The sequence below is a fragment of the Rhineura floridana genome, chromosome 5 (assembly GCF_030035675.1).
Source record: "Rhineura floridana isolate rRhiFlo1 chromosome 5, rRhiFlo1.hap2, whole genome shotgun sequence".
Taxonomy (NCBI): domain Eukaryota; kingdom Metazoa; phylum Chordata; class Lepidosauria; order Squamata; family Rhineuridae; genus Rhineura; species Rhineura floridana.
In genome coordinates, this window is record NC_084484.1 from 167,623,321 (window position 1) to 167,648,919 (window position 25,599).

The 25,599-nt window shown below is 42.2% G+C and overlaps 1 long non-coding RNA gene across 1 annotated transcript in view; it reads right to left on the minus strand.

The window, feature by feature from the left end:
• The window catches only part of LOC133386003 (uncharacterized), a 59,226-nt gene that overhangs the window by 28,256 nt on the left and 5,371 nt on the right, over window positions 1–25,599 (minus strand). The window contains exon 2 of the long non-coding RNA XR_009763051.1: window positions 19,216–19,298. This is a non-coding gene — a long non-coding RNA (uncharacterized LOC133386003). The remainder of the gene's footprint in view (window positions 1–19,215; window positions 19,299–25,599) is intronic.

Below are 25,599 nucleotides of genomic sequence, written 5' to 3' on the forward strand. Positions count from 1 at the left end.
AGCAAACTGATATATATATATATATATATATATATATATATATTCTGGCATAATAGAGAGTTGAATCCTGGGAACTGTAGTTTGTGATGGGTGCTGACAGTTGTTAGGAGAGCTACAAATCTCAGTGTTCTCTGGGAAGAGTGACAAGTCTGGAAACTGTAGGTCTGTGAGAGGAATAGGGGTCTCCTAACCATTCTTAGCACCCTTCACAAATCACAGTTCCCAGGATTCTTTGGGGGAGGCCATGATTGTTTAAAGTGGTATAATACTGTTTTCAATGAATAGTTCAGATGGGGCCCCAATCTCTCTGGAACGGGGTCCTGCACTCATGCTACAAAGCATGATGACAAAGGTTTTTAAAACCAGTCCAAAAATTAGAATTTTGCCTAAAGTGAAAATTCAGTACGGATATGGAGGTTCAGAAGAAACATCCCTCGAATTTTGAGAGAAGCAGTATGGATAAGGCTAATGAAAATTATCAAAGTGATTCTGCACATCCATATCACTGACCCCTAGAAAACATTCATGAAGGTTGCTGATCAAGTTGTGGCCTTGATCTCATCTGCCTCTACTCAGCAATGGAACCCCTAAGAAGTACAACTCTTAACGTTAACGGGTACCACATCAATGAGTACTTTTCAAGTATATATCTATTTATTTTTATATCCCACTTTTCCATTTACAAGCCATTTGAAATGCCTTGCAAAACCTTTCAAATAAACATAGCAACATTAAATAATAACTTAAGCTGGCTATCTTGGTCATGCAAGGCGTAAGCCACTGACTTCCAGGGCTCCGAATCTGGATCCCACAGACCACACACAGTCTCTTACACATGAGCAGATTTTCACTTATGGCTGTATGGTGGGTTCAAGAAAGAGCAACATTTCCCTCTGGCTCTCATCTGCAATACAAAGCATCCTTCAGGGGGTGACAAGTGTTTCCTCATCATTTTTAAATGATCTAGCCATTCGTTTTGCTTCCAAATAATATCTCCATACTTACTTTCCCCCCCTACAGGTTGAGATTTCAATTTGGGTCACTGGGTTTTCTCCATCAGCTGAACATGACAGGCAAGACACAACCACCTGTCTGTTTCAGATGCTGAATTTTCAGTGACGCTTCATGAAATATTGTTTTAGATTTTGTTGGGGAACAGGGAAATCAAGAGACTTGAAAGTGTTTGTCCCATTCTTAAGACAGGTGCATGTCTGACAGAAACCTGATTGCATATTCATTCACTGCAGGCCAGTATTCCAGATTCATAAACAGAGTGTTTTTATCTGCATAATGTGAATAATGCGTCTGGTCTCTCAAGTGTTTCATTGTTCAATCATTTTCTTCATGAATGTGTGCAAAGCAGAATGTCCGTGACCCATTGCACGACACACTGCAAAGCCACTCTGAGTCAAAGGAAAAAGGGCCATAAATGTATGAAATTTTTCAAAGCAGCAACCTGCATTATTTTTCACATTGTGAATGTCTTTTATTTATATAAAAGAGGAAATACTTCAGAATATCCTCTCTATAGCAATTGGAATGATGTTTCCCAGACATTTCAACAGTTACGAGACAGAATAGAAAGTGCTAGATTCAGTGCACCAATGTGATGTGATACTTAATCAAAAGATTGGAAAGTAGCCTGCTTAACACCTAAGGAACCAATCCGAACCCAAAATCTACTAGAATAAGCAGGTTAGGATCCAGCAGATCTCTGGCTCAGTGGACTGAATCCTGGCTCAGCCGGGTCAATGCCAGAGTAAGTCCCCTGGGCTCAGCCAGAGCTCAGCCTGGGCTGAGCCGGCATAAGTCCCTCATCCTGGCTCAGCCAGGGTTCAGCCAGTGCCCAGCCAGCTCAGCATAGGCCGGCTCATCAGCCAAGACTGTCACTGACACCAGGGTTTTAGCGAGGGTGGGACTGGGCATGAGGGATTTATGCTAGTCCTAACTCTGTTCAGTTCACATGACCTGGCAACTCAACAGAACTTACACCAGCAAAAAGGGTGGTGTAAGTCAAACTGTATTTTAAAGGCTTGTTTTCTCTCTGCCAGGCTGGGGCCGGCTTAGTCAGCAAAAGCCTTGCTCCTGAATGAGGTTTGATCTAGCATACTTTACACTGGTTTAACTTAAACTGGCATAAATTATGCTGGCTTCTCATAGTTAGGATGGCTCTCTTAACACCTACACTTTGTCCCTGATAAATGGGTAGAAAGCATTATTCCATCTCAAACACAGAGAACAATGCTAGGAACATCTGACCCATGTGAATCACCGTCATTATCATTATCTTGATCGTTATTTTCATTTATTACCTGTCCTTCACCATAAGGTCCCAGGGCAGGTTATGGCATTTTAAAATTCAGTATTAAAAGCAGTTAAAACAAATTACAGTTGCAAGAACAGGATAGATCCTGTGAAAATGTGTCTCAGGTGTCAAAGGCCATGGTAAATGAGGTCCACCAGGTCTCCCCATTTGACCCGGGAGGCCGTTGTGGCCAAGCCACACGTACCTGCTCTATCCACGTGCGCTCTGTGCCCTCCCCAAATCTGCTCCAGAAGATTGGAGGGATCTCCTGAACAAATTTAGGTGGTGTGAAGGGGAAGGAAGTTTGGTCTGCAAGCATAAACCCTTGCGCTGATGGGATGCCTTAGCTGGATACCACCTTTAGTGGCTCTAAGTGGCTCTAAGTGGATCCAACCTCTTGTTTGCAAAGACAGCTAGGTGAAAAATAATAATAATGCTTACAATGTTAATTGTTTTGATACACACACAAGCTTACTCACATGTTTGGGACTGTATGCAGTGGAGAGCCTGCCCTACTCAGGTAGGTTCCTTGCATAACTTAAACCTCTGGAAGATCTGGGTTCGACATCACACAGGAAGCCTACTTGAGTACAGCAGAACTGTTTCAAAACAGAACAATAGGAAATCCCTATATCATCAGTAGGAACAACATTGGATCATCTGGAATTCCATAATCTAGGGAAAAATTGGACGAGGAGAGTTTTGGTAACATCACTAACGAGTATAACCTCATAGCAGAAATAGGTCACTCCTGTGTCCACAGTTTTAATTCAGTGACAACACTGAAAAGGAAACTGAGAAATAGTTGTCTGTTGGATTCCACCCAAGAACATTTTAAACCATTTACCTCTAACAATTGCTATTTAGAGGTCACAACTGAACCCATCATAAGAAGCAAAGTATATCAAAAGAATAGTATAAACACTGAGAGCAAAGCTGACAGAAAGTGGAAATAAAGGCTATTACTTGTTTATTGGAAAATCCACTGCTGATTACAAGTGTAAGTCAATCTCGCCACTGTACAAATAACCCCTGTTTTCCTGACTTTCATTAACAAGAGGAAGTATGACCAGAATTAAATTGAGCCACATATACTGCACTGGTGTGAAATTGATATCAGTTCTGGGAGAACTTCTCTGTTGTTTTAGGCAGAAGACAGAAGGTAAGATGTTGGAGGGTTGTTTTTCCAGAGTTGAAAGCAGTATGATAGAGACACTCGATTTTGGGCTGCATAAGTATATATATTCATTTATTGGGTTCCACTGTCATCTCCAGTCAATCAGATTTTGCACATTTTGGAAACAAAAGCTCACAGATCTGTTTCACCAGAGACAAAAACGAAATAAGTTTGTGCACTAAGGCAATTCATGCCTCTATTATTTAGCATGCAGAAAGGCTGCAGCTGAGTGGCAGATGGTATTGGGGAGGATTCCAGTGCACTCTGCATTTTATCCCTGGTAACCTTATGAGGACATTGTATGCGGAATAAGATAGCCGCCCCCATAGGCACATGGCGGCAGCCATCTTTTTCTCCATTCAGTTCCCCAGGGCTGTACATTATGATGTGCAGTCACTTCCTGGAAGCATTTTAAAACAGACTTTTACCACGTGGCCAGAGCTGCTCTAAGCACCTTAAAATGTCAAAGGAAGAAAGCGCCTTAGACCATGCTGTAAGTTACTTTTTTACTTTTGTAAAACTGGTGAGTTTTTTTAGAATCTGCCCACAAACAAGACAAAGCAGAGCCAGTTTTGTAAATAAACTGCCACAGGATGGAAATATGTTGGTCCATCCATCCCTAGCAGCAGAGCACTTTGCATGTAGTGTATGTATGCACCTCCATTTCAGTGACAGAACTAGCACAGGTTGCAGCAAAGCCCCTTCATTCATTCTTTGACCCATAGAGGGGGGCACCTGGCCCCCCAACCTGAAAGCTGCTTCAGAGAGTAGAAGAGAAGATAAAGGAGCAGCTAATTCCCCCTTTCCCCTCCAGTTGTTTGAGCATCTTCAGTTGCCTTTCTCCTTACAGGGGAAAAGAGGGGATCTTTTCTCCTGCTAGGAGAAAAGCACCTGGAGGGAGTCTGACTCACCATTCTTCAACTCCACATCTCAGCCTCAGAAGACTCTTTTTCACTTAGAAACAAACAAACCAGCAGCAGCAGGAGTCATGAGGAGTTTGGCCCTCATTTTGTGTTCTTTTCTCCCCCATAAGTATTGAAAAGCACCTCCTCTTCTAGATTCTGGGTATGGTCTGAAGACACGTCAGGGCCACCACCTTGCCTGAAGCTAAGGAGGTCTGAGTCTGCTCAGAGCCTGGATGGGTGGCCGCCTGGAAACCATACGTATGCTGCCATGGGTTCCATGATGGAAGAAAGGTAGGATATAAACAAAACAGACTTCACAGAGCATGTTCAAACTGATCCAGAAAGCCATTCCAATAGAGGGAATACTATTCAAAGATCAGCTTGCTGTGGTTGCGTATATCATGAACTTCAGCACAGTTTCCAGCTGAATATTTTTTAAAGTTTTCTCTTTAAAATGCACAGGTGACTGAGATGTAACTGCCAGCTTGCCATGAGTATTGCAGCCCTCGTCTCTGCTGTTTGCATGCTATTTTGGATATTTTCAGAATTCTGCAAAGTGTGCCAAACAGCATGAATTTCAAATATGCCTTTGAGCCACTTAGATACTTTTCTCATTACTGGAGGCAAGTTAAATTCATTGTCGGAGGGTTCAGTCATCTCATTTACCCAGAATATTAGTTTGTTCCTTTGGCATTTATAGGCAATAATGCAGCTGTGCTAGATATTTGCCAATTGTTAACTGTAGATTTTTTTTTTTAAAAAGGTAGCAGATATGCTAAGGGCTCTGAGGATTAAACAGTCCAATATCCCATAAAATACTTAGCAAACTATTTAAAAGACCATGACTATCAACAGCAAAGCAACCCAACCGATTTGCTTTTATTTATTAATTGAGTGTTAGAACAAATTAAACCAGAACTATCATTAGAAGCTGAAATGATGAAACTGAGGTTATCATACTTTGGACACATAATGAGAATACATGATCCACTAGAAAAGATAATAATGCTGGGAAAAACAGAAGGGAGTAGAAAAAGAGGAAAACCAAACAAGAGATGGATTGATTCCATAAAGGAAGCCACAGACCTGAACTCACAAGATCTGAACAGGGTGGTTTACAACAGATGCTCTTGGAGGTCGCTGATTCATAGGGTCACCATAAGCCATAATTGACTCAAAGGCACATAACAACAAATTTATAGTAAGATTTCTGACCGACTATTCTAAGTGAGATGCTCACCCAAGAGAACTAGCAATGCCTTAGCAATAACAAAACAATGTAAGACATCAGAACACGAGAAGAGCTCTGCTAAATGAGGCTAAAGGCATCCTCTTCTCACAGTGGCCAACCAGATGCCTACAGAAAGCCCATAGAGGAGTATATTAGGCAAAATTGCATAACACATGCCCAGAAGAAGAAGAAACCCACAAACTGATGTGGAAAGCTGGTGAACTAAATTTAAGAATGGAAAAAAGAAACAAAGAGAAACAGTAATTGACAGATTTGTCCATCCCTAACGAGGAGCACAGATGTGACTCACTTACTGGACCAGTGGTGGTTGATGCCCATTGAAACCGGTGGAGCGGAATGCAGGGAGTCCAAATAGTAGGCAAAGCCATAGCCAATGACAAACACAGCCAACTAATTCTAGTTTTTGTCCCCATCCTCCTCCCTGCTGGGTTTTGCAAGGGGCAACACTGAGACTAAGGAAGAGGAAGCTGACAGGTAGTGCTACCCCCCTTGACTGGTTGTAAGAAAGAAGGCAGAGAGTTGCAGGGCTGGCGGAGGGCTGCCTCAGGTTGGTCAGGCAGTGCCCCACTTGCCCTAATTGATCAGCCTCCACTGTACTAGACATCTCTAGTGGCGACCCTGAGCTGGGATTGCCTAAGTGTCGCACAGCTCTAAAAAGCCAGATTTGACTCCTCATTTTATTATTTTATTTCATTTAGACCCAAATTAATGATCCAAATTCTTCTAGCTGAGCTCCCATAAAAAGAGGCAAGCTTGACATCTGCAGCAGTTCTGTGAACACTGCTTCATATGTCCACGCTTTATTTTATCTTTCTTTTATTGGGTAGTCATCTTAGTATGCAAAGGCATTCAGAACCCCTTTCATTATTGGTCTCCTTTATCAGTACTGCTTTTGAAATGCTGTTTAGTAGCAGGAAGTAAAAGGTCAAGGAGAAAAATACACCAGAACGCAACCAATTTATTGTCATGCCTCTCTATACCGAACACAACAGAAAAGCCACAGAAGGTCATCTTGTGACTGGAGTGTTTTTGTTTTGAGCTGCATTTCAGAGATAGCTTATGGACGCCATGTAGGAGTTACTATGATGAACCTGCTTTCAAAGATAACAGCAGCATGAGATCTGTCGCCTGGGATTCATTGCTTTCCTTGTCAAGCGTTCCAGACCGCACACCTTTTTTTGAGCTGGTGAACGCCTGCTAAAATGAAATTTTTGAGAAGAAATGTAATTCATTCTGAAGTTTGGAATTGTCAACTTCCATGAGGAATAGTTGCAGTGTTTGGGGCTTTTTAGTTTAGAGAAAAGGCAAGTAAGAGGTAGATAGAAAGTGGACAGAGACAAGTTTATCTCCCTCTCTCATAACACTAGAACTTGTGGACATCCAATGAAGCTGAATGCTGGAAGATTCAGGTCAGCTAAAAGAAAGTACTTCTTCTTCCAGCGCATAGTTAAACTGTGGGATTTGCTCCCACACGAGGCAGTGATGGCCACCGACTTGGATGGTTTTAAAAGAGGATAGACACATTCATGGAAGATAAGGCTATCAATGGCTATTTGCCATGATGTCTACGCTCTACCACCACAGTTAGAGGCAGTATACATTTCAATACCAATTGCTGGAAACAGCAGGTGGGAAGAGTGCTCTTGCACTCAGGTCTTGCCTACGGGCTTCCCATGGGCATCTGGTTGGCCACTGTGAGAAGAGGATGCTGGACTAGATGGGCCACTGGCCTGATCCAGCAGGCTGTTCTTATGTTCTTTTTATGAGATGCTAACTAAGAATGCGAAGAGGGAGAATCCTTAGAAATTTCACCAGTTCTTTTGCTTTCCTTGAAATCCCTCAGACGTTTCTCTGCTGGAAGAACTCTCAAATTCACCATTTCATTTCATTCATAGAGGAATCCCTTGCATGACTAAGTTCCACTATGTTCACTAAAGCATACTCCCGGGTAAGTGTGTATAGGATTGCCACTTAAGTAATATATTTCATTGCTAACTCTAATGCAAAGCATTGCAGTGGAACTCAGATGTCACGGCTTTAATATCATGCCACCCTGCAGGAAGGGTGGAATATAAGTTTAATAAATCATCGTCACCATCATGTCTGCTTCCCCCTCCCCAGCTTTGCTTAACAGCCAACTTGGTGAAGAGTTCTGAAGAACTTGAAAGCTCCCTCACAACTTTATGACATTTTGAGTGGTCATAATGTAGGCATTGCCCAACTATGGATTTTGGGTACTGGGAACATGGAAAGCACATGGCTTCCCCCAAAGAATCCTGGGAACTGTAGTTTGTTAAGGGTGCTGGGAATTGTAGCTCTGTGAGGGGTAAACTACAGCTCCCATGATCCTTTGGGAGAAGCCGTGCGCTTTCAATATGCTTTAAATTATGGTGTGGATGTGATGTATCTCAAGGCTTTGTGTCTGACTTAGGCTTTTGTCTCTTAAAACTGTCAGAAGGGCTTAAATTTCATGTTGAAAATGCAGGTTTGATTTTTAAAAGATGGAAATGTCAAATGTTGGGTGTTGCAACTTTCTGAGTATTTTCATGTTTGCCATTGTGAATGTTGATCCTCTTTCTTTTCATTTGCTTCAGCTTCTGCATACCCTAAGTGTTATTTAGCCACATTTATTGACTGCAGATGCAAATTTGGTCACATACATTTAAAACGGGAGGACTGTGCACATGTTACATTGGCGTATATATAGTCAATGGATGGGGAAGAGTGGAAGTGTGCATATAATGTATTGGCTCTGATTCCATGACTCTGGCAACGATAGGTCTCGATTATATATGCCATCACTCTTGGAGGGGGAGAGATTTTACATATTTTATTTATTTATTTATTTATTATTTTATTTAGACCCCTACCTTCCTTCCAGCAGGAGCCCAGGGTGGCAAACAGAAACACTAAAAACACTTTAAAACATCATAAAAACACCTTAAAATACATTAAAACAAAACAACGTTAAAAACATTTTTAAAAAAACTTTAAAAACATCTTTTTTTAAAAAAAGGGTTAAAGATATTAAAAGACATATTAAAAGCAATTCTAACACAGACGCAGACTGGGATAGGTCTCAACTTAAAAGGCTTGTTGCACATCTGCTTCCTCTGTCAGAGGGCGTATGCCGTTGAATACCAGTTGCTGGGAATCACAGGTGAGGAGAACACTGCCAGGCTCAGGTCCTGTTTGTGCACCCCAATGGGCATCCAGTTGGCCACTGTGAGAACAGAGTTCTGGATTTAGATGGTCCTTTATCCTGATCCAGCAGGGCTTTTCTTACATAGTTACATTTTATGTTTGACTCCCTCTTAAAAGAACAAAAAATGTATGTAAAATTCATAAAATTGCTCCTGAAAGCATTGCTCCCTGTAGGATTTGCTACACTGAGTTCAATGCGCATGGCAGCAGGAGGCGCACACACAGGCTAGCTGCTCTTGGATTTGGATGGAAATGGCCTTCAAGTCCATCCCGACTTATGGTGACCCTACAGATAGGGTTTTCATGGTAGCTGCTCTTAGGCGGATGAAATTACTTTTTGAAGACAACAGACGGGCAGCCCTCACACCGCTTCATATGCAAACCTGTAAGAAAGTGTGAATCCAGTAATACATCCCTGCCCCAATATCCACATTGGGCCAGGCTGGTCAGATCAGGTGCATCTGCGTTGGAATCACAATTCACCAGATTCTCCCCTCATCCCTATTCATTACTATGTACTCCCTGGCTCAGTAGAGGAAGGCTCAAAAGCACACCAAGGTCCCAGCGAGGGGACAGTATGTGAACTGCACCTAGATTTGGGAGAATCTGTCCATTTCAGTTTCTCCCAGTTCTTCATTTTTCCACTCGTAAGTTGAGTTCTCCACATTAGTTTGCAATAAAAAAGTCCTCATGAAAATTCATCAGCATTTTAGTGTGAATTTCTTCTCACATCTTTGGATGCAATTTTCCCTATTATACACATTTTTACCAAGCAATTTCCCCAAATATAATGCATTGTTTGTATGCTATTTTTCACAAATACATGCATTTATATGCACACTTTGCTCTAAGGCATACATTTACGCATCGCTTGTCTGGAAAACTGCATTGCAACATTTGTAGATGTGTGGATTTCGAAGGATGGCTGTGTTTCAGTTTGCATCTTGCAGTGGAAAGCGTGGATCAGGTAGGTTCACCTTGAAATGCCAACTGTATCAAATTTCTCCCTCATTTGTACCTGTACCAATTCCTCTTCTGTGTTCACACACAAACATACACACCTACATACAACAGTACCATAAAGAATTAACATCTCTTGATTCTGAAGAACTTTTAAATTAAATATTAAGAATGTATCTGGTAGAATAGAGAAAGCATGCTACCTGACTCCTCTGCCATTATAGGCCATCTCAGAATACTGATTCATAACAGCAATTAAGTATATACACTCTTGCTTAGGAAATGGCCAATTAGACCATTAACGATTTGAAACAAATCAATGGGCTTTGCCTGAAGTTACTTGGAATGGTTTTGCGTGGCTGCGTAAGATCCTCATCCAAGAAGGAAGAGCCTTCATTTTCAAAACACCTCTCCAATGAAGCTTAAGAATCCACTTAAAGGGAGGGATGGGCTAGGAATCTGGTTCAAATGGACCTCAATACGCATTTGAAGATTCTGACACACTCAAGTAAATGAGTAGACTCTGACCTGCTCAGTTGTCTCTTTGGCTCTTGCAATGAGCACCTAGTTCTGTTCAAGCCACACCTTTAGGTTTCTAGATTAGATAGCTAGATAGATGATAGATAGATAAAATTTAAACAATGCATATATATGCACAAGACCACAGATTGTGGGCACGTTTTTCACATAAATTTCCATGGGGATAATGCATGAGATTACATAGTTTAAGTGACCACCTAAATTTGGTTCTCCTCCAGTGGGATTAGACCACCACCGTCACTCCTTGTTTGTCCCCAGGCAACAAAATCTATCAGGCAATGTGGATAAAACACATACAATTTCAAAGGTGTGGAGAAAAATGCATTTTGTGCTAGTCTGGGTTTTTTTTGTCTAAGCTCAAAACAGTATTACACACACACCATCAATAAGTACATAATTTTGGATGGAAAACTTTCCTGCTTGTCTCTGTTCTCTGACTGAGTCTGAAGATCTGAAACCAACCCTCAGACTCCTAAATGCAAGGGATGAGACTGGGCTGAGAATCAGAGTTAAGGAAGAAGGGGCGCGAAGTTTGTGATGAAGATGAGGAATCAGGGAGGGAGTTGAACACTTAATGTAGTTGGGAAAACAAAAGTCAAAATGTGTTGGGGAAGCATGCCACTTTCTGCTTTCCCAGCCATTAGCCCCTATGGCAACCAGTAATCCGTACTTGGTCAACTCTGTAGTTATGCAAAGAGATACTTAACAGAATTGGTTAAGACTATATACTTCACAAAGAAACTGGTTTGACAATTTTCTGCATACATTGTGTATAGTATAGAAATGCACAATTGTAATTGTTTGTAAAAAGAAAATGTATCTTAATGGAAGTGGGGTGGGGGAACTTGAGTCAAACTGAAATCAAGTGAGATGAGAATTAGAAAAAAAAATCTGGTGAATTAGATTGAGATCAAGATTTTTAGAATGTTCCATCCCTATCTTAAACACATCATTAAGATACAAAATTGAATTTTGAATTACAAGTAGGGGGTGTTCAGTGACCACAAGATTCAGTTCAGACCCTGATTCAGTGCTTTGGGAAACTGCCCACCTCAGCTCTTGATGCCTCCACTTTCTGCCTAATTCATCCGAGTCTGTTTTATTTAACACACACCCCTTTACTATTGGGAAATCTAACAACAGCTATATGATTGTTCCATACAATTCCTTCTGAGGGCAATGGAGCATCATCAAGTCCTGACAAACCTAGGAGTACTTGCCCTATTGTAGCTGCTCCAGACTGTGGGTGCCTGGATTACTTGTTCTGGAGCTTTTTAAAAGGCATGGGAGGGAGGACTGCTACGCAAACAGAGGCAGTACTTCAGCCCTTGGGTCTCACCGCTATTTGGATTCTAAAATGGACTCTGATCCAAACTGAGCCATAATCTACCTGGATCAAATCAGGTGAAGACAACTTTGTAATCTGAGTTCTGTGGATTCCTCACCCCCGTCCCTAATAGGCAGCAGTCCCACAAGTAAGCCCCACTGAGTTCCCTTGCACTGTAAATTTCCAGGAACAATCTCCAAAAAATTGTAGGTGAAGGAGTAGCTAGCCAGTGGCCAGTTTTTCCCCCTCCATTGTATATCTCCATTTATCTCATCTCTCCTTTAACAGCTAATTACCCCTAAGGATAAAGAGGGGAAGGAGCAGAGAAAATAATCAGCCCCAGAAGGCAGCACAAGATAAGAAGTGATAAATTATGGGTGGATGAAAGAAGGTAGCCATTGTCTTTTGTTTCTCTGTTTACATGACTATGATTCCCTCCCATTTTCTCTGCCTGTCTCTTAGGAAAGCTTCAGAAATCTCAACAATTAGAGTGCAGATTGTCATAGAAACCAAAAGCAAACTCATTCTCTAAGTGTGGATACTTATGTAGCTCAAACGGCAATCCTTACCAAGAAGGGGGTGGTATCAGCAGGCTGACAGGAACTCCAGGCTTTTTAGAAGTCGAAGAAAATATTTAGGGGGAAAGTTAAGGAAGAAAAACTCCCCCAAAACAGCTAAGCATGCTCAGCAGCCACAGAATGCCAACTGGAGGGTTATTCACACTTTACTCAGTACCCAGGTACAACCTCCTGTACCTGGATTCAGCTGCTCTTGAGAAAGAGTCTACACATGGTGATTTGAAAAATAACCACGTGTACCATTTCATTCATTTCACTGGCAATCACTCGTGGCCGAGTAAGATTGTCTTCCAGGGTAAGGTCTTTAACAGTGGGTCCGTAAGTGACTGTGGAGGCCAATTCTGGATCCACACAGCCTCCCACAGTGAGGACATAGGTTTCCAAATGGAAGATGGTCACGATGAGAATTTGCTTGACGTGCCTTCCGCTTAGCTCGTTCGTCCCTTTCGCCCTGTACTCATGCTTCTTCAAAGTCCATAGCACCTTTGATAATGGCCGACCTCCAGTTTGGACTCTCATGGGCCAAAGCTTCCCAGTTCTCGGTGCTCATGTTACATTTTTTTTAGATTAGCTTTGAGAACATCTTGAAACCTCTTTTGCTGTCCACCAGTATTCCGTTTTCCATCCTTAAGTTGGGAGTAAAGTAGCTGCTTTGGAAGACGGTGATCAGGCATTCGAACAACGTGGCTGGTCCACCGAAGTTGATGTTGGAGGATCGTTGTTTCAACACTGGTAGTCTTTGCTTCTTCCAATATGCTAACATTAGTCCACCTATCTTCCCAAGTAATCTGCAGAATTTTCAGGAGGCAGCGTTGGTGGAATCTTTCAAGAAGTTGGGAGTGGCGTTTATAGATGGTCCATGTTTCACAGGCGTACAATAAGGTCGGTAGTACAATGGCTTTGTAAATAAGCATTTTGGTCTCCCTGCGAATATCCCAATCCTCGAACACTTGCAGAGCTCAGACGATGCTGAATTTCAGCATTGATGTCAGCTTTTACAGAGAGATGGCTGCCAAGATAAGAAAAGTGATCGACATTCTCCAGCATCGCACCATTAAGCTGGATTGATGGTGCCACAGAGGGGTTGGTTCGTACCTGCTGATGAAGCACTTTGGGTTTTTTCATGTTAAGCGAGAGGCCAAGCTTTTCATATGCTTCTGCAAAGACATTTAGGATAGTTTGAAGATCTTCCTCTGAATGTGCGGAGACTACATTATCATCGGCATATTGAAGTTCTACAACAGAGGTTGTAATTACCTTACTATTTGCTTTCAGACTACTGAGATTAAAAAGCTTTCCATCTGTTCGATATGTGAGTTCCACACCAGTGGGAAGTTTCCCCTCAACAAGGTGTAGAATCATGGCAATGAAAATAGCAAAGAAGGTCGGAGCAATGACGCATCCCTGTTTGACGCCTGATCCCATTTTGAATGGATCACTTTGAGAGCCATTGTTATCCAAAATTGTCGCCGTCATGTTGTCATGGAGGAGTCGCAAAATATTCACAAATTTATCAGGGCATCCAATTTTCAGAAGGATGGTCCAGAGAATAGTTCAATTTACAGTATCAAAGGCCTTAGTCAGATCGATAAATTACATATACAGAGGTTGGTTTTGCTCCCTGCATTTTTCTTGAAGCTGTCTTGCAGTGAAGATCATGTCCACTGTCCCCCTGGAAGGGCGGAAACCATTTGGGGATTCAGGGAGGATGTCTTCTGAGATAGGTAGGAGGCGATTTGTGAGGATCCTTGCAAGGATTTTACCTGTGGTAGCTAGAAGAAAGATGCCTCGGTAGTTCCCACAAACTGTTCTATCACCCTTCTTGAAAAGAGTGATAATTATGGCATCCCTGAAGTCTTCCAGGATCTCCTCCTTCATCCAGATTTTTTCGATGAGCTTGTGAAGTTGTTGTGTAAGTTCAGGCCCACCTTCTTTAAAGACTTCAGCAGGAATCCTTTATCCTTTAGAAGTTTGGTACCGTCTATTGAACGTAAGGAATTTGTACCATAATTTGTTGGCCTGTAGATGGCCTTTGTGGTATTAAAAAAGCCCAGTGCATCATGAGCATCTGCAAAATGCTGGATTTCTTGAGCTTTCTTTATCCACCAAGTGTTCTTAAGTTCTCTAGTTCTTCTTTGGACCTCAGCCTTTGCACTGGCATAGATGTTTTTCTTAGCAGCACAGTTAATGTCTTTTGCCATATCTGGAAGGCTTTCCTTTTCTTGTCAATGATATGTTCAGTCTCACTATCATTCTCATCAAACCAATCCTGATGTTTCTTAGTTTGGTATTCAATAGTTTGTTCACATGCTGCAATAATGGAAGTCTTCAGTTTAATCCAGTGTTCCTCAACATTTTCAGGGTGTTCCGTAGGTAGATGTTTCTTGAGAGTTGTTTGAAAGCAAGCTCGCTTAATAGGATCTTGAAGGACGTGGATGTTCATTTTACACCTTGGTTTTCTTCCTTGGAGACTACATTGAGGAACAGTATTCATGGCCATAGTGGATCGAATTAATCGGTGATCTGTCCAGCAGTCATCGACACTCGTCATGGCCCTAGTGAGGAGTACATCACGACAATCTCTGGCATGGACAATTACGTCATCTAGGAAATGCCAGTGTTTTGACTGAGGGTGCTTCCATTATGTTTTAAATTTATCTTTCTGTCGAAAGAGTGTGTTTGCAATAACAAGATTATGCGCTGCACATTTAGTCAGAAGTAGAATTCCATTCAGGTTGCTATTGCCAACTCCTTCTTTCCCAATGGTTTCTGGCCATAAATCAAAATCACTCCCAACTCTTGCATTGAAATCACCCAGGAGGATAATTTTATCCTCCTTAGGTATCTCTGATAAGATGGTGTCCAGCTGGGTATAAAAAATTTCCTTGATGTCTTCATCAGCATCTGTTGGTGCATAAGTACTTAGAATAGTTGCCTGCTGGTTTTTGGCAAGTTTTAACCGGAGAGTTGAGAGTCGTTCATTAATGCCAATAGGAACTTCTGACAAGAGCTTCACAAGATCATTTTTAATAGCAAAGCCTACTCCATGTATTCGTCTTTCTGTTCAGGCAGTCCTTTCCAGAAGAAGGTGTAACCTCTTTTTGTTCCTTCAATTGTCCATCTCCTGCTCTTCAAGTTTCTTGGAGTGCTGCTATGTCAATATTAAAATGTCTCAACTCCCTCATGATGATGGCAGTCCTGCGTTCAGGACGTTCACTATCTGTATTGTCCAGCAATGTCTGTATATTCCATGTTCTAAAATTCAATAGTCTTTTGTGACTGCTATGTGGTGACCCCACTGGATGCGGTGATCCAATCAGGGAGAGAGATGAGGCAGACTATGTTTAGGGCACCTTTTCTAACCCCCTCCACATATGGGGTGAGCAGAGTGGATCCTGAATACGACTGCTCAGTTGTGGATATAGCTGCCGAACTACTCAACTGTCTCAGTCCTTGAGCCAGGACGACTGAGTCTGTATCCACCGCCCATGTTTACAATTTTATTATGTACATGTCTGATTTTATTTTTGTAAGCTGCCCTGAGTGCCCTATTATAGAAGGGCGGGATAGAAATATTTTAAATAAATAAATAAAATAAATGTGCCGGTCCATGACTAGGGGCTTCCAGATCTCACAGTCCGGTACCCTGAAGAAAGAGGTTGTTTGTTCACATGTTGACTCTTCCTGCATGCTGTCCAAGTGGAGTTGATAATGAGCAATTTGTTTTCCTTCCAGGGGAGTGCCCGAGGTTTTGTTCTAGCAGCCACAATAGTGGCGGCTGCTAGTCAGAAATGAGCTCAAGGAAACATCAATTGCTGGACCCATGGAGCAGAGCAGGAAAGAGGAATAAGTCTAAAAATGAAGGCAAGGGCAAGAAAGAGGGGAAAGAGATCAGCCTGAAACAGAGCTCCTGCATGCTGGCAATGAATGAGTTTGAGGGAGGGAAGGAAGGAAGCAAAAAATGGGGGGGGGACTTTGGAGAATTCACGCTGCAATTTTTTAAAAGTCTACTCAGAAGTAAGTCCCACTGAGTTCAGTGGGGCTTATTCCCAGGTAAGTGGAGTTAAAAGGTAAAGGTGTCCCCGCACTTATAGTGCGAGTCGTTTCAGACTCTTAGGGTGACGTCTTGTGACGTTTTCAAGGCAGACCGTATATATGGGGTGGGACTGCCAGTTTCTTCCCCGGCCTAAAAATGCAAGAGACTCTGTCATGGAAGCTAGAGCTAGGAATGGACTGTCTAAATGGTTAACTCTAAAACATTAAGTTTGTTTTACAAATTTAAATGGAGTTCAAGCCTCTTGTGGTCTCAGACAAGTGAAAACTGCTATCCTGAGAGAAAGCAAAAGGAGGCAGGGAAGCAGAAACCTGGGGGGCAGCTTCTGAGGGCTCACACTGTAATTCTAAAAATGTCTACTCAGAAATTAGTCCCACTTTCTTCAATGGGGCTTACTCACAGGTAAGTGGAGTTAGGATTACCTAAAGAAATAGCAATCCCTGTCAGGGAAGCTAGAGTGGCATGGACTGTCTAAATTGTTAGTCTTTTTTTAAAAAAAGAAAAAGTTTAGTTTATATTCACAGTGCAATCCTTACCATGCCTACTCTTAAGTAAATCCCATTCAGTTCAAAGGGACTTACTCCCAGGTAAGTGGGGTTGGGATAAGATTGCAACATCACTTTGAGGGGAATGTAGGAAGAGGTGAAAGGACACCAGAGAAGTAATGAAGAGAGAAAAGCCGGGGGGGGACCCTAAGACTCTGAAGCAAAACTTGTGTGGCCCCTGTTGGCTCAGACAAGTGAAAATTGCTATCTTGAAAGAAGGTGGAAGGATGTACTAATAATCTAGTAAAGGGAGTCGGGAGAAAGACTAGGAATCTGAAGGCACACTGCAATCCTAACCATGTCTACTCAGAAGTAAGTTCCACTGAGTTTAATGGGGCTTACTCCTGAAGTGAAACTGGACATAGAATTGCAACCTTTAACATCTAAATCCAATTCTTTCCTTAAATGCTAGGTGATTTATCAATAAATATTATGAAATTTATAATAAGTCTGTTAAATGTTCAATGGGTCATCATGCAACTTGTTCCTCCAAGCTTCCTCCAAACCCTTGTCGCATGTAATGAATAATAGCTGTAGTCATAACTGCAATAATAAAATAACTCAATGGCTGGTGTGTGTCCTTTTATTGCTATTGTTAAAAAAAACTGGCAGCCAGAAGCACTTGCCAATTGACTACAAATATCCCAGGATCTACCAATAGATTAGTCTACCTTCTGACCACCCCTGCACTAAATCATTCGTATTGACACAGGCCTACCTTACAGGGTTGTTGCAGCATGGTTCAAAGGAGTGCTTGCAAGAATGAAACAACAATGGCAGAGGTAAGACTCTTCAAAGCATTGCCAAAGAAGGCAATCTCAAAAAAAGCAATGTCAAGTTTCTACTGTGTACCCAGAAACTGAGAAGAAAAAAATGTGGATTTGCTCATCTCTGTGCAGCTCTCACCTTCTGTGTCACACATCATGCATCAAATTAGACACACCTGCTGGTCAAAAACATGATAATGGCTGCCTGCATTAGAAACTGCTGCTAGAAGCAGCTGCATCACATGGTTTTATGGTAATACAAGCCTGCCTTATACAGTTGTAATACTCTAGATCAGGATGGTTAGACTTCAAGTTTTTGGTACTGATTATTATTATTATTATTATTATTATTATTATTATTACAAAAACCCAAGATCCACCTACCAGAGCAATCCACAAAATATATACATTAGAATTAAATAATTCTTAGCCCAGGAATTGTTTTGAGTTCTAGAACTGAATTGAACTCAAAGTATTTCCACACAAAAATCCACTCCTGATTTCCAACCTGCAGCTTTCTTATTTTCAGCAGTATAATAGTGGGAGGAGTTATTTTCTTGTTTTCATTGTGAAACAGGAGTCTGAAATCCTCACTGATCTTCTGCGAGTCACCCTGAGATATGCCAATACATTTTGATCTACTTTCTGCCCACCCTGCATTTAAAGTGCTACCCAAAAGCTAAACATTATGATATAGATCATAAAAAGAGATACTGATTATCACTTTTTGATATTGAGCTGCAAACATTTCCACTGAAAAACCATAAAAACCACAGCCCAGAGCTTTCCTGTTTCCCAAATACCTAGGAAAGGCTTTCCAGGGGACAGAGCATGTTACAGTGGCAGCAGCAGGCTGGAAAGCCAGATTGATAAATAATCTTCCCTACATTTATATTTTGAGCGAAGTTCTGTGTATTAAAGCACATGATATCCTTAAGAATCAGATGTACCATGTTGGAAGAATAATTTCAGTTCATACTCTTTTAAGCAGCTTGTTTGTGTTGCAGCCCCCTGCTCAGGGCCGGTGCCAGAGGGCAGCCAGGGCGGGCCGTGGCCAAGGGCCTGGGTCCCAAGGGCCCCTCCTTAGGGTGGGTGAGTAGCATTCCGTTTCAAGATTCACGGCAACGTTGGCTCATGACCCTGCCGCAGATTGCAAGAGGGAGCTCCCAGGCAGCCCCACTACTGTCATGCAGGTCCGCAATGCCCGCCAGCATGCCCCACCTACCTCTCCCTTGATGTAAATGCTGCTTGCACTGCAGGTGCAAACCTGCCATCAGCTAAGATGGCAGCCGAAGTTTCCCTAAAGGGCTGATACCCCTGCTGCCATCTTGGTTGATGGTACGGATGCACGAACATAGCATGCACACATGCCATCTACGAAGATGGCGGTAGAGGCATCAGCCCCTTAGGGAAGTCTCGGCTGCCATCTCGGTTGATGGCATGCATCCACGCACAGCACAGGCAGCATTCACCAAGGGAAAGGTAGGTAGGTGGGGCTTGTGAGTGAGTGCCCAAGGAGCTCAGCATGCCTGGCGCCAGCCCTGCCCCTCCTCAAAATATTTTCATATATAAACATTCAATATATTTAGGTCTGCACTTACACATATTTATCTATGAATAAGTCCTGTTGAACTCTGTAGGACTTCCATCTCAGTAGACATGCATAGGATTGTTCCATCAATGCCTGCATCAAAGAAAACCATACATACTTTAAGAATAACAGGCAATGAAAAATGCAATATTTAGTAGATATAATTATGAAAGTGACAGAAGTTGGTATTTTCTTTTTAAAAAATTGTGTTTTAATTTTAAAAACTTAAGAACCTGCAGGAAAAATGAAAAGAGTAAAACTCCATTCCCCTTTCTGCCAAAACTCTTTCTATTGAATGTAAGCTGTGAAAGGAAACAGTTTCAGGAAGTATAACAGACCCGACATGCCTTGCCTTGTTGCCAGTAAGAGGAAATTGCTCCAATGGCATATTTAATAAGTATCATTGAAGCCATTTTTTCCTGGCAGCAAATATGTATATATAATGGAGACTGTACACTTGTTGAAGTAACATGTGAACATGGCCTAAGTGTTCAAAGAGAAAATGTGACATCCTGCAAGAGGGCATACTTGGCTGGCTAGAACCCCAGAGTGGAGCACTCCTCACTGCAACATTTTGTTGCAGGTACCACTTGTAGATGGCTGTTTAGAGCACTGGAAGACAATATTGGGGTGGAGTCTGTGTGTAAAGAGCACACAGGAGTCCATGAAATATCTAGTCCTTCCTTCTCCACAAACACTTTTACGGTCTATAGCAAAGGACATCTATTTATTGGAATTTTGTTAACTTTCATTGCTATACCATTTCCTTTTCTGGGCAACATTTGTATATTCTAGTTTTTATAAGGGCAGTGGGAGCCCCATGAATATGAGGTTATGGCCCCATCTGCACTATCCATTTAAAGCAGCATTGTGCCACCTGGGAACTGTACTGTTAAGGGTGCTGAGAGTTGTTAAAGAGACCCCTATTCCCCTCACAGAGCTACAATTCTCAGAGTTCCCAAGGAAGAGGAAATGAAATAAAGCCATTCTGAGTACAGACATACATGTGGCCCACTAACTCTTACTAATTAGAAAAGGAAGGGAAGAAGTAAAGCCTGAGAAAAAACAATCAACAAGTGGTTTCTAAGGAAGGAATCAGTGAGGAAAGAACAGGTTGCCTTTCTGTCTATGGCCCTCCACTGGTTCAGGTTACTTGTTACAAGCATTGGTGCTTTACTCCCAACACTAACAATTCTCACCACCCTAAATAAACGACAGGTCCTAGGATTCTTTGGGGGAAAGCATGACTTTTTAAAGTGGTATGATACTGCTGTTGATGTGTAGTGCAGATGGGGCCTAAATGTGAACACCACCAAATGACTCCATTCTCCTTTGCTCTTGGACTTCCAACAGTGTTGCTAGTTTTACCTGAAGTGCATAGGTGGCCATCTCTTAAAACACTGCAGTCTTTGGGATTTGGACAACACCTCTTTCTGATTTAAGACCTCAGTGGCAGACCTTACACAGAGAGTACAGTTCTGTCAGCATTACAAGACTGTTTTCAGTCCAGCCCTTTTCTAATCCTCTATCGGTTTCTGTCTGATTTGGAGAAGGCACAGCTGTTGCATGGCTATATCCTTTTTATTGTACCCCAAAGCATGTTTGTGATCAGCAGCGCACTCTCTCCGTGCTCGGATCAGCAGGCAGCTTTATTATCGGAAAGTGCCTTTGTGCCACAGAAGACACAATCAGCGGCAGGAGCTTTGTAATGAATCCAGCTTTTTAATTGACGGTCGGGCTTTTCTGTTCCTTAGACATCAGGGTTTGTTGGGGGAGGGCTGCCTGCTGAAGATTCATCACTTTTGAAAGGTGTCAGGTTAATAACTCTGTCTGGAGACAGGAGTCTTCTGTTTATCCAACTGCAAACACAAAGCAGGGAACAGCAGGTCCAAAGCCTATAGAGTGGCCTCCTTTGGCTTGAGGGCATCGCAGGGACACCTTTTCCTCAAAGCCACTTCTGATGCTACATTTTGCTGGGGATAGGATGACTGTCCAACTCCCAAACTGCATATCCATGGCTGTTCATATTTACTTATTTTTATATATTAAATGATCCGATTCTCTCAAATTAACCCACCAAGGGCTCTCTTGGAGGCAAAGAACAGGAAAATCTACATTAAAATCGATTTATTGAAACGTCAAAAACCAGTACAGCCACAAAGGAGCACAAAAGATAGGACAACTCTGAAGTCAGCACCGCTATCAGCAGCCATTTTCCAGCTCTGCCAGCCTCTCCTCCCAAGAACATGCCCACTCCTTGTCCCCACTCCCTTTGCAGCCCAGGGCTGATGGGAGTTATAGTCCAACAAGATCAGAGCTTGGAAGTAACTAGTTACAAGTAACAAATTACTTGTAATTCATTACTTTTTTGAGTAACGAGTAGGTAATTCCTTTACATTTTGATTGTAACAGAACTAGAAGTAATTTTACTACTTTTGTGGAGTAATTGTAACGATTCCAGAATTACTTTTGGGCATTACTTGGGGGGGAGCAGGGGAAGTCTTCTGCTCCTCTGATTTGTGGATGAAAATCATGTGCCTCAAACTGGGCTTCTGTGCAGCGTCGCTCTTTCCTCACTCTGTGGATGGATAGGAGGCGACGAGGGAGGCGGCGGAGCGTGAGATGGGGTGGAGTGGAGAAAACAATTATTTAAAAAATGGATAGTGGTGGTGAAGAATGGAGTGGAGGGGGATAGGATCTGGAGGTCAAGAACATGGATAAAAGAGGAGAAGGAGGCAGCAGCAGAATGGAGATAAAGAACTGTGGAGGTGAAAGATGATGATGGTGTGTGTGTGTGTGTGTGTGTGTGTGTGTGTGTGTGTGTGTGTGTGTGTGTGTGTGTGTGTGTGTGTGTGTGTGTGTGTGAGAGAGAGAGAGAGAGAGAGAGAGAGAGAGAGAGAGAGAGAGAGAGAGAGAGAGAGAGAGAGAGAGAGAGAGAGAGAGAGAGAATACTGTGTTTGCACTTGGCACACAAAGTGGCCACCACCACCCTCTCTGGCTACTGTGCTGCATTTGCAGTATTTTAACTTTTTTGCATCTCAGGGGAAAATGTTTGCTTTAGTGAGTGTCCCTTAGTTGGTGGCAGAGCAGAGTCCAGGAGGTGGTTAAGTGAGAGAGATTATGCTTGCTGGCTGGGGGGGGGGGGGTTGCACTTGGTTTGACGTGCAAAGATCTGAGTAGTGGCCTCTGCCTCCCTCCCCACCACCCTTACCAGCGGAGAGACCACCATTGCTATCTTATGAATAAAAATAATTATTCTACTACCTCTGTACGTGTTTGTTTATTTTTAATGTTATTTTAGGCTACTTAGAGGTGCAGCAGCCAAGGCCAGCACCTTGTAGGCGTTTTTTTTAAAGTAACTGAAATGTAATTGTAGTGATTACTTTGGAGAAAAGTACAGTAATCAGTTACTTTCAGAGCAATTGTAATTGTAACGGTAATTACTGCTTTTTGGGGCCATGTAACTGTAACTGTAATTTATTCCTTTTTAAAAGTAATCTTCCAAGCTCTGAACAAGATCTAGAGGGCATCAGGATCCCCACCTTTGGCATAAGAGTTTGACAGTTAAAACCAACAGCTCTAATTGAGGTTTGTTTGATGGCAATATTGTGGGAAGTTTTAGCTAGATAAATAAACACTAGCACAAAAAGATGGAATCCAACCCCATATCTCAAATAAGACTTATTTTGCCCATTAAAAAAAAGACGCTTCTTTTATTCATTTTCTTTGTTTCTTATCATCTTGGGACTAATGAATTCATCTGCCCTTAAGACAGACATTATTAGTTGACAAAGGAATTCCCCCATGCTGTGGCAAGTCATTTTTATGCATTAAGGCAGAAAATTTCATTACAGCTTCAATTCCACCTTCTGTTTTACCTTTACATTTCAAAATTATGAGCTTGGGGTTTCACTCTGTTCCGATTGTCATAGCTTATTGACTCAGAGTTAATAAACCTGGGCAAGTATAGACTGGGTTTGATTTTTTTTTAAGCTTTTACTAAAGGCTGGAGGGTTTCAGGATAGTTTATCAATAGTCTGCATAACATAATGGGCAGAATGTGGAACTTTGGCCATAGGATCTGTGTTCAAATTGCCTCAGGGCCAGGCAGTCTCTATCTCTGCAAATTTACCTCTCAAGGTTGTTGTGATGATAAAATGGGAGACACCCACACAGTGACAGTGGAAGGGAGGGGGAAGTGACTTTTGGAAATGCCCCTTTTTCCTTGAGGCCCCCAGTATAATCTTCCACATTGTTCCAGAGAGTTGAGGAGCCTTCTGAAACAGTGGGTGGGGGAGGTAATGTTTGGGCTGCATAGGAAGAGGGAAGGAGCATATATTACATCCCCCATCTCTGCCAAAGGAGGCCATCTAGTGGATCAAAAGCCTTTCAGGGGTGGAAAGAGTCGTTCTGTCTGTGGAAGGCAATGCCTGGATCCAACCAATAGTGAATGGATACCAGCACAGTATCCACCCCCGTGGGGGGGGGGAGGAGCACCGGTGGCTGGTGTGCAGTGGAAGGGAGGGGGAGCGCTGGCAATTAATGGAGGGAGGGAGGGGAATCACTGATGACCCATGGGGGGAGGGGAGGAATGCTAGCAAAAGTAGGCGGGGTTGGTGAGCGAAGTGGGCAGGGACAGAGCCCCTAGCATATATCACAGACTACTCCTGCAGGTCCCCCGGCAGCGATTCTGCCATACCAGAGGTTTTTGTAAGCTGTCCTCCCAAAGATCCTCCACAATTTGTCCTTCAAAAAATGGCCACACTCACTTTTACAGTTCAGCCACACGCACCTTGACATGCGGCCCTCAGAGGATTGTCCATGTATCAATGTGGTCATCATCCCCCAAAAAATGTTAGCTATCCTTGCTTTCAAGCCATTTTTTCCCTTTTACTTCATAGAATAGTAGAGTTGGAAGGGGCCTATAAGGCCATCAAGTCCAACCCCAACTTCAGCAATGGTGTTATAAAGCTTTTCGGGGGGGTCGCTTTTTTTTACTGTAATTGTGGTTTAGATGTTTTAACTATAAACAATATTATACAGTATTATGGTCAGTAGGGATGTCAGAGAATTCTGATGAAAACAAAAGGGGGAGCAGAAACTACTAATGTTCACTTTGTTGTTGTTATGTGCCTTCAAATCGATTACAACTTATGGCAACCCTATGAATCAGCGACCTCCAAGAGCATCTGTCGTGAACCACCCTGTTCAGATCTTGTAAGGTTCAGGTCTGTGGCTTCCTTTATGGAATCAATCCATCTCTTGTTTGGCCTTCCTCTTTTTCTACTCCCTTCTGTTTTCCCAGCATTATTGTCTTTTCTAGTGAATTATGTCTTCTCATGATGCGTCCAAAGTAGGATAACCTCAGTTTCATCATTTTAGCTTCAAGTGACAGTTCTGGTTTAATTTGTTCTGACAACCAATTATTTGTCTTTTTTGCAGTCCATGGTATCCGCAAAGCTCTCCTCCAACACTACATTTCAAAGGAGTTGATTTTTCTCTTATCGGCTTTTTTCACTGTCCAACTTTCACATCCATACATAGAGATTGGGAATACCATGGTCTGAACGATCCTGACTTTATTATTCAGTGATACATCTTTGCATTTGAGGACCTTTCCTAGTTGTCTCACAGCTGCCCTCCCCAGTCCTAGCCTTCTTCTGATTTCTTGACTGTTGTGTCCATTTTGATTAATGACTGTGCCAAGGTATTGATAATCCTTGGCAAGTTCAATCTCCTCATTTTCAACTTTAAAGTTACATAAATCTTCTGTTGTCATTACTTTAGTCTTTTTGACGTTCAGCTGTATCCTGCTTTTGTGCTTTTTTTCTTTAACTTTCACCAGCATTCATTTCAAATCATTACTGGTTTCTGCTAGTAGTATGGTATTGTCTGCATATCTTAAATTATTGATATTTCTCCCTCCAATTTTCACACCTCTTTCATCTTGGTCCAATCCCGCTTTCCGTATATGTTCTGCGTACATATTAAATAAATAGGGTGATAAAATACACCCCTGTCTCATACCCTTTCTGATGGGGAGCCAATCGGTTTCTCCAAATTCTGTCCTTACAGTAGCCTCTTGTCCAGAGTATAGGTTGTGCATCAGGACAATCAGATGCTATGGCACCCCCATTTCTTTTAAAGCATTCCATAGTTTTTCATGATCTACACAGTCAAAGGCTTTGCTGTAATCTATAAAACACAGAGTGATTTTATTCTGAAATTCCTTGCTCTATTCCATTATCCAACATATGTTTGCGATGTGATCTCTGGTGCCTCTTCCCTTTCTAAATCCAGCTTGGATGTCTGGCATTTCTCGCTGCATATATGGTAAGAGCCTTTGTTGTAGAATCTTGAGCATTACTTTACTTGCATGGGATATTAAGGCAAT